A 13293-nucleotide genomic window follows, 5' to 3' on the forward strand; every position below is an offset into this window, starting at 1 on the left:
CTTCAAAGATTTATTTTCCCAGTAACCATGGTGGAACAGGCTTTCCCCTCCTATAAAGCTGCTTATAGATGCCATTCAGGTGTGTGATTAAATGTAATTAATATTTAAGACCTTCTATAGCTGGACTCTGGTGTGGAAACAGGGTTTTTGGTTTTGTTTCTTTTTTTTTGGAGAGCCTCATGAGTGCTTTCCACATATGCTCTAAATAAGGATAGCTTTGCCTTCCAGACCCTGTGTGTACTTGTGATCAGGGAACATTTGCTTGCTTAGTTGCTCAGTTGTATCTGACTCTCTGTGACCTCATAGACTGTAGCCCGCCAGGCTCCTCTGTCCGTGGGGATTCTCCTGGCTAGAACACTGGAGTGGATTGCCTTGCCCTCTTCCAGGGGATCTTCCCAACCCAGGGATTAAACACAGGTCTCTCCCATTGCAGGCAGATTCTTTACTGTCTAAGCCACCAAGGAAGCCCAAGAATACAGAAGTGGGGAGCCTACCCCTCCTCCAGGGGAACCTCCAGACCCCGAAATCAAACCAGGGTCTTCTGCATTGCAGGTGGATTCTTCACCAGCTGAGCTACCAGGGAAGCCTGTGTGTGTTTGTGCTTTTACATCACTGCACGTGGAATTATCAGGGAAATTTGGGTAAATTTGGATAAATTAAATCATAATAACAGTTATGATCAAGAGTAGTTTCTCATCAGAATGAATAGGATTGGGGACCCAGACTGGAAAAGTAAAATTTTATCAAGTAAAACTTTTTAATATTAAATAAACAGGGGAGGGTTTAAAATTATATATTTTCTTATACCTGCTCAGTTCCACATACAGTTTTTCTTGGGCTCTCAAGGATAACTTCTTTCATAATTAACCCATAACTTGCCTCCTATTTGGCCAAAGGAAGTTGCCATTTTTAATTAATATTTTTGGTGGATCATAAAGTCATAAGTCCTTGATCTAGTTTAATGAGTATGAAATCTCATCTGTTAACAGTATATTTTCTAATTTTTTGCTTCTGTTTTCATGAATCACATTTTTTTGTTAAAATTCTGTTAACAAGCAAGATTTACTTTATTTCTTCACTTGGGCTTCAACAAAGAAATGTTCAATCTTTTATTTGCAGGACCTTCATGGTGATGATGGGCTTCCCAGGTGGTGCTAGTGGTAAAGAACCCACCTGCCAATGCAGGAGACATAAAAGACGTGGGTTTGATCCCTGGGTCAGGAAGATCCCCTGGAGGAAGTCATGGCAACCCACTCCAGTATTCTTGCCTGGTAAATCCCATAGACAGAGGAGCCTGGCAGGATACAGTCCATAGAGTTGCAAAGAGTTGGACATGACTGAAGCGACTTCATGCACCCATAGTGATTATGACAAAATATATCTAAAATGGGAAGATGGTCTAATTTATTCATCAAATTTATTTCTTCATTTTCTTTCCCCCTGTCTCTTGGTCTTATCTTCTAGGATGCAGATAACCATGGCGATTACCCTATAAAGCCTGGTCTGTTGAAACCAGTTTCAGGAGGTAATTTACCAATGAGAGACCCAAAACTGCTAACCTTTCAGAGGCCTGAGGACTTTGATCTGGGAGTCAACTAATGTATTTCATAGTTACATTCTATCCATTGCTTGAAGGTGAAAAGAAGGTAAAAGTTTCATTTTATATTGTTGTCTATACCCACCTATAGACAACTCTTGTTGTAAAATGTATTCCTGAAGCATATATTTTGGGACTAGGGACCCTGTATTTGTTGTTTAGTTACTAAGTCGTGTCCAGCTCTTTTGGGATGCCATGGACTATAGCTTGCCAGGCTCCTCTATCATGGGACTTTCCAGGCAAGAATACTGGAATGGGTTGTCATTTCCTTTTCCAAGGTATCTTCCCAACCTAGGGATCAAATCCACGTCTCCTGCATCAGTAGGTGGATTCTTTACCACTGAGCCACCAGGGATGCCCAGGGACCCTGTATATTTGAACAATATTCTGCATAAGACTACTCATGATGGCTGCATTAACCAGAAAAGTGATCCTATAACTGGAATGAGAAGAATATACAAATTTATTTTTTATCTGGGAGGCATAATATGTCCCAGTAATAGACAAATAAGTATTGCCATACATATGAAAAGATACCAACCGTCATTCAAAACAGGAGAAATGCAAATTACAAGCAAACTGATAAGCGATGATTCATATACAAGACCAGCAATATCAGAACATTTAATAACATTATGTTAATGAGGAAGTGAGTATAAATTGTCAAAAATTTCTATGAATTGTAATTTGACAATAGCTATCAAAATTACAAATGCACTTATACAATAACCTAGCATTCCCTTTTCTAGGAATTTATTTTACAGATGTACTTGCACTGTGCAAAATGATGTATATTGAAGAATATGCATTAAAGCATTATAACATCAATGGCAAAAGACTGGAAGCAGCTTAAATGTCAGTCAGTCTGAAAGCAATGAACTATAGAATGGTACATTCATACAATAGAACAAATGCAGCCATTTAAAAATAATGGAGAAGTTTTTATGTGTTGAAATGATTTTCAAGATACCTATATTATTAAAGCAAGATGACAAACAGTATGTGTAGTATATGACTATTTATGTTTCTGGAAATACTTGATATTATATGTGTAGAAAAGAAAATCAGACTATTTATGTTTCCCCTTAGACTGATTAGATTAAACAGTATAAATTGAAATTAGTTTCCCTTACTTAACATTACCCCTTACAATTGGAAGGGAGTGCTGATACCCCTTGCAATTGGAAGGGAGTGCTGGTAGGGTCTATTATCCTACCATTTTCCTGTTTGCTGGTTACACACACACATGAAGTCTAGAAGAATAAGCAAGCCTATAATTCAGGCTCAAAAATCCAATTTCTAACCCCTATTGCATGCACAAGAACTTGGAGTATTGATGAGGCAAAGTGTGGAAGTGGTTCCTTTGTTCTTTTCAAATTATTCCCAGTTCACCAGGAGATCAGGGTCTTTTGGAAAAGGCACTGGACACCTCACAAAGCTGTGTCTCTCACAATTCCTGGGGAACAAATCCACTTCTTTTTTTTTTTTTTTCTCAAATCCACTTCTTCGGACTCTTTCTCCTCTTTCCTTTTTCTTAATGTTTAATTAATGTTTTGCTTCTCTTCCCCTGATTTCCCCTGTTTTCTCATCCTCTGGTATAGTTTTCCATCATCTTATCCCATTCCAGTTATACTCTGGGTGAAGTAGATAGAATGGCGGCAGGGATCCTGGAATCCTGCCAACGGACTATGGGAATAACTAGACCTCCAACACTGGGCCCCAAGATGATCTCAGATGATAATGAAACATACATTTTCTTCCTCTCTCTTGGATTCCATTCCTAAATGATGCCCTTCCCTCCCCTCCTCTGTTTGTGGTAGGTGCTAAAGACTGGGGGAAGGGGAAAAAAAAATCTCATTCTGCTCTATACATTTTTTTTTTTTAAGAGAAAGAGGCATCCCACATTTAGCCCTAGCCTGAAAGCATGCCTGTTTAATCTAGAGTCAAATTAATCAGACAGCTTAGGCTTTGGCTGCCTCTCAATTCTCCTTGCTCCTTATAGTTCTGCTTTGTTCAAGAAAAGTATCTATCTTCTTTACCAGCTTTTCCTCCGACTCAGCTCTTTACTTAATATGAATAATTAAAACTGTGCAACTAAGAACATCAGAAAGCCCACAGTCAAGCTAATTTATTTTAATTAAAATTTGATTCACAGCATTCAAACTGGTCCCACTAGACAAAAATATGCACCGAAATTCAGAAGATGCTTTGGGAGCCTGGAGAAGGTCAGTCAGCATTTCCAAGGACTAATACCAATTTAAGATCATTAAAATGAACTTAGGGAAAGTAAATAGCAATTAGGAAATAGATATAGATATTAATGTATATTTCAATATTTGGTCTTATGGGATTGTAGATTCCTCTGGGCTTCTAAGTTGAGTAAGTTTGGGAAAATCCTTTATGTATAAATATTTTATATGCATGTGCACAATTGTAAATTTGGTCGTCCAAAATAACATTAAGGTAAAAATTGGTTTCCTGCATTCAAGAGTAGAAATGGGATGCCTGCATTATATGGGAAAGGAATCCCTTATTCTATAACTGTAATTTAATTTAAAAAATCTCTGTAATAATTATATATTAAACAGCATCAGTCTACTATTGGAGTCCCTTTTGAAATGGGACTGTGTCCTAAATTTTCCATCTATTTCTTTCTAAATCTTCATGGTAATGTTCACCAGTCAGATACTCAATTCTGTAATGCTCTCAGGCACTGCATATTTGCCTAAAGCAGTTTATGATTATTTTAGGCTATTCAAAATTGTCCATAGTGAGTAAATCATTCTCAGCTAAGATATGTCTTGTTAATTTGCCAGTTGCTGATGAACACTGCATCTTCTCAAAATAGCTGAATCTACCTTCAATTGACTGGAGTCTCCTAGGACTTTTGATTGGGCCTTACTTTTAGCAGGTTGTTAGGGAAGAAGATGAACCAGATGTTGAAAACTTCCCACTCCTGTGGACTTAATTACCACTCCTGGCATACAGAAAGCGTTAAAATATTCATATTTTTTAATGGAAGTTGAGTGAATGAATATATGATGAGGAGTATTTTTCAAGTATGCTTGTGATTTATGGCTTCCATTTGACATTCTTCTGGACCTTGAACAGAGCCTTTGTTTTTATTTGTTTTTCTTCTGTAGGCTGTACAACATAGAGTTATTATACTTTTCATCCAGTGGAGACAGGAAGAGAGAGAGACAGAGAGAGGCAGTTATCACAGCTGCAACTTCAAATGGAGTTACAGAGATTGCCACATTTGTGGAGCCCGCATCTGTGTAAACTCAAATGTACTATATTTTGCTAATAGCAAAAAATGCAGTTGAGACAGGGAAAAAGAAAAAAAAAGTTATAGAATAAATAGATAAAGAAAGAAATAAATCAAGAAAGAATTACATTTTCTAAGTATTCTTCATTTTTTCAGCATCAGGGCAAGTTCTGTCTTTAGCTCTGAAAAGCCTCTAAAAATTTGAACAAAGTGGAAGTGACGGTCTCTACTGAAATTTTCCATTTAAAAAGACAGCCTGGTGTACAGTTATATAAAAGGAAAAATAGCTAGTACCGGCTAAGTTGGTGTATGACCTAATTTGGAGAAGACCCAGTGGATTTCATCACTCCAAGATCATGATCTGCTTGAAGATAATAGGCTTTGTCTATCTACTTTATTTCAACCCCAGGGTCAACATTATGCCAACATTATGCCTTCTCTGTGGGTCCCTTTCTCTAGAAAAATCTTAAAAATTATATTTTCAACTGATATAATGGCGAATATGTTAATAACATCAAAGAGTTTTCTCTAACCTATGCATTCTTTTTTTTTTTCTTCGGATTCAAGCAAAGATAAAACACTTTGATTTGTGAGCCTAAAAGGCAGTGTGGCCCTCGGCACAATGCTTTCCCTGCTCTGTGGATGGCTGGCACAGAATGACTCAGTGCTGGAGCTGCAAGGATCTTTTTTTGTAGCCTTAATTTTTGTTTTATTTTTGGCTCTCCTGGGTCTTCCTCGCTGCACTGACTTTCTCTAGTTGCGGTGGGCACAGGCTACTCTTTGCTGTGGTGTGTGGGCTTCTCCTCATGGTGGCTTCGCTTGCTGCACAGGGTCCAGAGTACGCAGGCTCAGCTGTGGCAGTGAACAGGCTTAGGGGCTTGTGGCATGTGCAAGCTTCCCACAGGAAGAATCAAATCCATGTCCCTACACTGGCGGGTGGATTCTTAAGCATTGGGCCACTGGGGATGTCATGGTGGGATCTTTAAAGTAGAAGTCCAGTGTTTTCTTGTACTGGGCCAAATAACATGACCTTGGAATGAAAAGCAAACTATGGGAACATTTCTAATTTGTGCAATTCAAGGATGGATGGTTTTTCTTTAGAGATCGTAACATCTGAATAAAGAAAGCTTTGCAAAGACCTAGCTGTAGATGGGTACCTGCTAATTAAATAGCAGCATCTTTTAAAGCAGACTTTGCGTGGAGGTAGAACACATATGCAGCATATCAAAAGTGAACAGCTCAATGGATTATCACAAAGAGAACAATCTCGAGTAATCGCAACCAGAAAATGCTATCAACATTTCAAAACAAAGAATATGCAAGAAATACTTCAGAAGTGGGGGCTGAAAATATGAAAAGAAACATGGCTTAATATTTACTTTGATTCTAAGAATAAATGACTTACACATTTGTGTAAGTGTTCTATTCTATTTTGCTGTTGTTTATAACAGCTACCCCCTTCCTGTCCCTGAATTCTACTCCTGATCCTTGATCCTCAACTCATTCCTCAGCGGCATGTTACTCCTGACCTCCCCTCATTTTGTCACCAACATGTCCACTCCCAGCACTACCCTGTCATTCATTTGTTCTCAAATATTTGAAGACCCATCATGTGCCAGACGCTGCTTAGTGCTGGGAAACAGCAGTGAACAAGTCTAGACCATCCTGGAACTTCAAGGTTAGTACAAGAGATATAGACTTTTCATGAATAACTATTAAGTTCAATTATAGAAAATACTAAAAGGTAAAAGTAGAGCATGCCATGAGAGTGAATAATACAGAGGCCTAATTTTATTCTAGAGATAGTTTATTTATTCTTCTCTTTGTTATTAAACTAAAGATGGGAATGGTCATACTAATGATCAGTGACAACTAAGGTAAATATGAAACTTTGTACAATAAGTAGAGACAGTTTCATGTTGTAAAGAAAATTATATTGTTGTAAATCCTTATACTATTTTTGTTGATTATATTAAAATATTTGGATTTTTATCTTTCAGAATTGCAACATCAAAACAACAGCACCAATTTCCATGCTATCCAGATCACTGCGCAAATGCCCTTCTGTATCTTCCTCTCTCTCTTTCCCTTTCTCTGTCTCTGTCTGCTTATCTGTCTGTCTCTCTTTCTCTGTCTCACATACACACATATGAATGCATATATTCCATTGTTGTTATCATTCAGTCGCCCAGTCGTGTCCGACTCTTTGTGACCCCATGGACTGCTGCATGCCAGGTTCCCTTTCCCTCAACATCTTCCAAAGTTTGCCCAAGTTACTGTCCATGTCCACATATTCCATAGCAGATCCTAAAATCACAATTTTAAGCAACTCTCAGATCTCCAAAATTTTCTCTTATTTCAACAAAGACAGAAGATTAAAACATCTTGCCACTTAAAAATCCTCATGAAATTATACCAGAGTGAGGATAGAAACCCAGAGGAGAAGAGCTTGGCTGGCCCTCTCCTGTATCAAGGCAACTCACCCCCTTGCCCATCCTGTCACATGACACCTGGAATCTAATTGCTGCCACTTTGTGATAACCCTCCACTCTCCTATGAGTCTTTTTTAAAAACAAATCTCTGCTTAATGTTTATACTTTTGGTCCTTGAGTATGCTTGCCTTCCTGTTCAATTTCAGCAGGCTTGATCATGGCCATAATTAAGTGAAAGACAGGTACACAGGGTGATGCCTCCTGAGTCCACCATTCTCTCAGGCCTGGCTGAAGGACAGAGAAATACAAACATAAATCCTGAAACACATGGATGTTTAAGTAGGATTATGTCAGCTTGCTTTTCTCCCCCCAGGTATTAAGTTGACGTCTCTGAACTTCTGGTACCTAGTGGGGACTCAGTAAATGTTTGCCAAATGACTGGATTTGTTTCTATTCTCTCCCCATGTAGTCATCGGCTCACCATGACTTCCTCTTTAGAAACTGAATTGTCTCGGGTAAGAAGGCTTAATGCGTGCAGGGGCCCAGCATTAGGCAACAGTTCCCTGGCTCTAGTTTCCACAGCCTCCTGAAGGGGCTCTTCTCATGTTGAGGGTCTCGTGGCAAACTCTCCTCCTCTAACATCACTGTATTTATCTACAAAGGATTTTTTTTTTTCATCTTGCCTACGATTTCCTCCTCGGGTTAATTCAAAAATTTCAGGTAGCTACCATCTGGTCTCATGGATTTAACTGCATTTGGTTTGTTCCTAATTTCCAGAATAGCCTGGGCATTTGCCAATGTTTATTCAAGCACCTCCTACCCGCACACTTCAAAAAGCAATTTGGGAGTGAAAATACTCTTAAAACTTCTTCCCTAAAGATGCTGACCAATAATTTGTTTATCCTTCTGCTATCTGTTCTGTCCATTTAATATGGCCTGCATACTGTGCTCATCATGTGATCATCTGCTGTTTCTAAAGACAGCTTTCATCTCAGAGCCTCTCCATGGTACTTTTTTTCCTTCATTTCTCATTTATAACATGCCTGGTGCATTCTAAGATGCTAAAGTTCTTTTACTTCCTAGATTCATTTTGTTAACTTATTTATTGTATTTTTGGTTGCCCTGGGTTTTTGTTGCTGCACGGGCTTTTCGGTTGCAGTGAGCACAAGCTTCTCACTGTGATGACGTCTCTTGTTTCAGAACACAGGCTCTAGAGCATGGGCCTTCAGCAGTTGTAGCACACGGGCTCAGGAGTTTTAGCTCCCAGGTTCTCGAGCACGGGCTCAGCAGCTGTGACGCATGGCTCTAGGTGCCATGAAGCAAGTAGGATCTTATTGGAGCAAGGATTGAACCCACGTCTCCTGTACTGGCGAGCAGATTCATGACCACTGAGCCACCAAGGAAGCCCTTGCCTGATTTATTTTTTTTAAGGGAATATTCTAGGATAATTCCTTCAAATTTTCCAGCTACAGATGGCAAGTTTGTGTGTGTGTGTGTGTTTGTGTTTAAGTATAAAGCAATTTTGATAGCATATTTAATCTCAAGATTTTAACCAGCAATCTTGACGAACTTCTGGAATTCTTATAGATTAATGAATATTTATGTAGTTTCATTGAAAATTTCTATATTTTGTTCCCTAATGCATCAAAAATACCTACTTAGAGGGGAAATAAATATTTAAGTGTAATGAATTTCAACAAGACATAAGACAAATGTTTGATGGTATAAATGGGCAAAAAAGTACTGGGATTGATGATTATTTAAGTCTTATAAGTTGAAGAGTCTGAGGATGGGGGAAAAAATGTCCTTAAATGCCTTTAAACATAACAGGCATGAAATAATTAAGAGATTGAGGCAACCTTAAGAAAGGTCTCTGGAGTCAGGCCACAGGGTTCTGAATTGACCTTATGCTGATTGAACAATGGTTCACATGAAGAACTGATATAATCTTGCTACATAAATAGTATTTATAAAGGAATCAGCCTTTTTTCTTATCACATCTATAGTGTGCTCTTCTCCCTGAGTATCAGGGGTTTTATTTTTTATTAATTAAAAAGGATACTGTCAAACTGTAGTATAATAGAACAAACATTACTAAATGACATCGAACTCAAAACAATGATGAAAAGAAGACGAGGTGGCCAAATTCGAACATGAAAGATGACTTCAAACACTGGGGGATGACATGGGCAATAGGGATTTAGCCCAATTTAACTAGAAAAAAAAAAATACCTAGGATCCATGATTGGGACTTAAGAAGTTTCCAGCTTCAGTTCAATATAAACAGTTTTAAAGGTTGTTCCAACAAAGTAGTGATGTTGCCCTGTGAGGGAATCAGTTCCTTGTTGCCAGAGCTGTTCAAACAGATGCTGAATAAAACTCTGTCAGAAATCCCATCAGATTGGAGGTTAAAATAAGCTAATCATTTTCAGCTCCAAACCAAAGATGCTTCCAGTTCGGTTAATTTCACTTTCTACAACTAGAGAAGAAAGGCTGATTTTAAATGCTGCATTTACCTTTAAAACCCATTTGGAGGAATATCCCACACTTAACAGTCACAGCAATTCTATTTACCCAGATAGCTGTGGGCAAACATTCCCTGGGCTCTAATCTTTAGAGGAAATGTTAAGGAACACAGCGTACCCACTGGGCCTGAACTTGAACTTGTGCGGGGCTGTGGGCTGTCCCTTCTTTAACAGCAGATGCGAACATCTACTGGCAGATGGCCATTTTCACAACTGCCACCGCTAGGGCGCTGCCACAACACTTTTGCTTGGCCAGCCCACCTTTTATTTTCAACCCTCTTTTCCTGACCTCCTTCTGGACTGTCATGAAATAGAAGCAGGATCCTATAGTGCGATTCTTGGGAAAACTTGTTTTCCTGATCCAGGCATTGCCACTTCCTCCTCCTTCAGGGTTTGATTGTGAACCCCGAGGATGGACTCACAGGAGCCGGTGTACAGTCATGAGGAAAACACCCTGGACGATCGTAAAGACAGCAGCTCCGACAAGTGCCTTACAAACCCTTTCTTCACATTTTTGCTCAGAATTTTTGATGCCAACAGCTGAAAGCATTCCTGACTGAGACATGATCCTCCCTGATTTCCCCCCTTGGGAATGCAGTATTTCCAGTCATATGATTGCTTAAGCATCTTATACAACTTATTCTTTACAGCAACCCTCATCTGTAACTGAGAGGCCTGAGGACCATAGCGGATGTTTAGGGAACCATAGAATCTTAGAAGGAAACAGAAAAGTGCACATGTACAGGAATTTTCCTTTCTAAGATCCCTGGTAAACAGTCAAGCATTGATGCAATATTAATTGAGTGCCTACTAGATTTAAATGCCATCATGAAGGAATCTCAGTAATTATCAAAGTAACCTTTGAATGGCTCGGGCTCATAGAAATTCTTTTCTTTATGAACCAAAATATTTTGATTTTATAAAGGATATCCTTTTTTAAAAAAGTCTTAGATGCATAGAGTTTATGATCTCTGAAATAGCTATTAATAAAATTTATTGGAAAATGACTTGTCACAGTGGAAAGCACATGATCTTTGAATTAGATAATGGTTGGTAGAATCTGTGGGCACTGCCTCTTACTAGCTGTGGGGCTCTGGGCAAGTTATTTGTGCTAGTGATTCTGTTTACTCCTATCTCCCCTCTTCCCACGTACTCTCTCCATGATGAACTTCTCAGAGCATATCACCTAGCCTCCCTTTCTTCTGTTACTGGGTGGGTTTGGTCAGTGGGAGGCACGTGCAGGAGACTAGAGGGTGGGAGGTGAGACAGCAGGGGTCAGGGTCTCTGATCCCTCAGCGAACTCCCTCCTTTCCCTATGGTTCTGCCAGTGGCCGCACTCCACTATGGTTCAACCCCTAGACGATGGCCTTTCTTCCTTCAAGCCTTCATGTGGCTCTAGGGACATCCATCTCTTCCCTTTTTCCTTTGGGTCCAGGTGTGTTAGAGGCAACCTTCTGCAGCACTTTCCTGTTGCCATTATTGTGTGTCCTTGTCTCGTCCTTCATAAGTTTCCTTATCCATCTCCATCTTTGAAAATGGTCCCTTCTGAATTGGTCATCTGTTTCTTGTGTCAGCTGCTACATTATTAAATCTGTCTGAGTCTCCATTTACTCACTGGCATGGGGATACATACCTCCAAGAGCTCCTGGGAGGGATTAAATGTCATCACCTCGGTACTAGAGTTCAGTGTCTGGCACATAGTAAATGTGCCATAAATGTAAGACTATAAATATTACAGGTAAAGATATGATTAGCATAGTTTGCATGGGGGGGAGGAAACCAAGAGCAGTCCCGTTTCTACATACTGGCAGGATCCTTTTCCTGACATAAATATAGCCTAACACATAGGAGTGGAAAGAATATGCAATTACATCAATGGCTGTGAATGTCACAAGGAGCAGAGATTTTCTCTAGATCCTCACTCTCCCCTACCAAACTCATCGATCTTTCTCTCCCTGGGAGGTCTGTTCATTCAAGGATGAGTAATAGGTAACACTTCACAAGCTGAAAGCCAAGAGCCTTCATTCATTTTATGACCAGTATAATTACCTGACTAAAGGCAATTCACCACACTGTATCACTACCATTGATTCTGTTTTTCTGTATGGTCAAATTAAATGCTTATTAACATGTACACACCTTAAAGAAAGAAAATCTGTTACTCTCTTTCCAAGGTGCATATTCTTCCCTTAGAATCTGCACATACATCTATGTATCACTTGTGAAACTGTCTTGTAGTCAGTTGCTTGTTTATTGCTCTTCTCTGTGAGACCTTTTTACCCATAGTACCTTACAGAGTTACCCTTACCATAGTAGGCACTCAATAAATACTTGTTGAGTGAGTGGTACGTAGGAGTTAGCAGGGTCTATTGTTTTTATTTAGGTTCTGGAGTAAGACACAGATGGCTTGGCAGATGGCATGTAAGGTCATGCAATGCCTTCCCAGGGAGCCTGAAGTTATTCACAGAAAGCCATTGCGTCACCACTGTGACCAGACTCCGTGCTCCTGTGAATCTGAGCAGACACATTAGTGACGGGATATTAGTAGGGGAGAGTTCAGCATCCTGCCAACCTAAAAAAGACAGCACAGAAAAGTAGGAGAAATAATGGCCTGAGGACACCAGCATAGGTCAATAAGAGCTACGTCTCAAGTTGAACCATGATCACGGTCAAGTGCACAAAAAATGATGTAAGATTTTTCTCTTTCTAACTGAGACCTTTTGGAGTTAGATGCTAAGCACGTTAAAGTAATGAATAAACCAAAAACTGCTTCTGAACAATTTGAAGTCATGGTTGAAAACATCAGAAAATAAATCTGAGGTCTACTGAGAATTCCTTCATTCAGATCACATTGTTTTATATTGACTGCTGTCATCATTCAAAAGATATGCAATACTTTACACAGTGTAGGTACTTAATATTTCCTGATTGACAGGTCACAGTGCAAAGGGAACATTACTGGTAGTTTTTACTCTCCAGACCTTATCTCTGACACTAGAAATCTTTAGTATTAAAGGTCCTGCAGTGCCCTGAACATGGCAGACCCCATTACCTCAGGCTTCTGCCATGACTGTACCCCTGCCTAAAATGCTCTCCTCTCCTTTTTATCTATCTCAGCCCTGCATGTGAAGGCTTCCAAAGTTACACTAACACCAGGTAATTAACAATCCCATGTGCTTCTGTGATGAAAGTATCTTTGCACAGTGGATTTTGGCAGTAACCATACTAAACAGTATCATCAGGCAAAATCGAATATAGGTAGTTAAAATTATTTTGAAATAGTTTAGTCATATGGGGTTCCTCTAGTCTTTCATTTCCTTTTTTCCCAATAGTCACAGTAGTACCCTCCAAAGGGTATCTGGGTTTATATTTTTCCTTGTTTCCACTATGAAACAGATATCTTCTTGTAGATGCTTTGATGTGGTTTACAGGATGCAAAATATAGATAATTTATTCATTCAACTTCTGGAA

General features: G+C 39.3%; 1 long non-coding RNA gene across 1 annotated transcript; it reads left to right on the plus strand.

The window, feature by feature from the left end:
- The first annotated feature begins 339 nt into the window (after window positions 1-339).
- On the plus strand, window positions 340-4955 carry LOC110128706 (uncharacterized). The gene is made up of 4 exons (XR_002311258.2): window positions 340-417; window positions 1465-1646; window positions 3753-3822; window positions 4741-4955. It is a non-coding gene; the product is annotated as an uncharacterized lncRNA (long non-coding RNA).
- The last annotated feature ends 8338 nt before the right edge of the window (window positions 4956-13293 follow it).

The sequence above is a fragment of the Odocoileus virginianus genome, chromosome 15 (genome assembly GCF_023699985.2).
Source record: "Odocoileus virginianus isolate 20LAN1187 ecotype Illinois chromosome 15, Ovbor_1.2, whole genome shotgun sequence".
NCBI lineage: Eukaryota > Metazoa > Chordata > Mammalia > Artiodactyla > Cervidae > Odocoileus > Odocoileus virginianus.